This window comes from Coffea eugenioides, chromosome 8, assembly GCF_003713205.1.
Source record: "Coffea eugenioides isolate CCC68of chromosome 8, Ceug_1.0, whole genome shotgun sequence".
NCBI lineage: Eukaryota > Viridiplantae > Streptophyta > Magnoliopsida > Gentianales > Rubiaceae > Coffea > Coffea eugenioides.
This window is the reverse complement of record NC_040042.1, coordinates 32485825-32487101: the sequence shown is the minus strand read 5'-3', so window position 1 is coordinate 32487101 and position 1277 is coordinate 32485825. Positions and strand designations below refer to the sequence as shown.

The window sequence follows — 1277 nt, the reverse complement described above, 5'->3', positions numbered from 1 at the left end:
ATCCTCTTGCCCTCCCAAATGGAATATATTCAAACTGATAGCCAGTGTACTGACTGATTTTTTGCTCGAATCTCGTCTGTTTGAAGCTTCTGGATATCCAATAAATAAGATTTCTCCCATATGCCCAGACATTAACAAATTTTGTGATGTTTCGGAGGAGGCGAAAAAATCAGCAGCAACAAAGCCACCCGCTAGGGTGACTGACTTCTTCAAAAACTCGATCATTGTTTCATTGTTCTTCAATATTCCCCCAAAAGCTGCTCTACAGGTCATTGAACTTGTATACACAAAAACCTTATGTGTAATATTTACCACTTTCCCCTGAAGAAAAGCAAATTGATTCCATCAGTTTTGCGATTTCAGCATTTCTAATAAAACTGAATGATCGGACTCTCTTGCCGCTAAAAAGCACCATCAGGCATATTTTACGCATTTGCCTCCAGTGATCGCCGTAAGGAGTAAAGGCAAGATCTTGTAGATCATAGCTAGCACAAGATAGCGGTGGCTAGTCGCGGTCGCCTGTCTGCAAAGCTTGGATCATGAGTTCCTAGAAACTCTTTCGCCATCTCGGCTGAAGATACAACCACTGTAGAAACTTCACCAAGTTGAAGGTGCATGATTGGTCCATATTTTTTGGCCAAATCTCTGAGAACATGGTGTGGAGCTCCACCAATCAAGTTGTGCAGGTTCCCAATTAGAGGAAGTTTTATTGGAGCTGGTGGAAGATTTCCAGCCAAGTTATATATTTGTGTCAAAATCTTCGATACCATAAATTGGAACAAGAAGAGAAGAAGCAGACTAGAGAAGCTCAAAGGTAAAGGAAGAAACTCGAGTTCCATTCTGGAAATTTGAAATGATATAGAGAGATATCTTTTGGTGCCTGACTTCACTTGATTATTTGTGTATATATACCTGAAAATGCTCTAAAACTCATCCATGTTTGCCTGACCTCAAAATATGTTTTAGCAGTTTTCTTTCCTTTGGGTCGTAATCCCAATAATTCGATTAAGCCGCCGCCAATTTTGAATCTTCCAGAGCCCATCTTCGCTTTACTAGCACTATTTGTGTTATTATTGATGGTCAATACAGAATTGGGAAAGTTATAGAAACTTCCCAAAGTTTTCTAATAATATTAATTGGCACTCTTCTTAAAATACTATTATCCTCCCTTGTCATCCAAAGTCAACATTGCAACACACAAATTGACACTTGTATCCTTAGTACTTTAGGCTTGCTTCGGAAAAGTTTTTCTCACTGAAAAATTTGTCATGTTTGTT

General features: G+C 38.8%; 1 pseudogene; it reads right to left on the bottom strand.

The window, feature by feature from the left end:
* Positions 1 to 839, bottom strand: part of LOC113780564 — a 12336-nt pseudogene extending 11497 nt beyond the window's left edge.
* Between the last annotated feature and the right edge of the window lie 438 nt (positions 840 to 1277).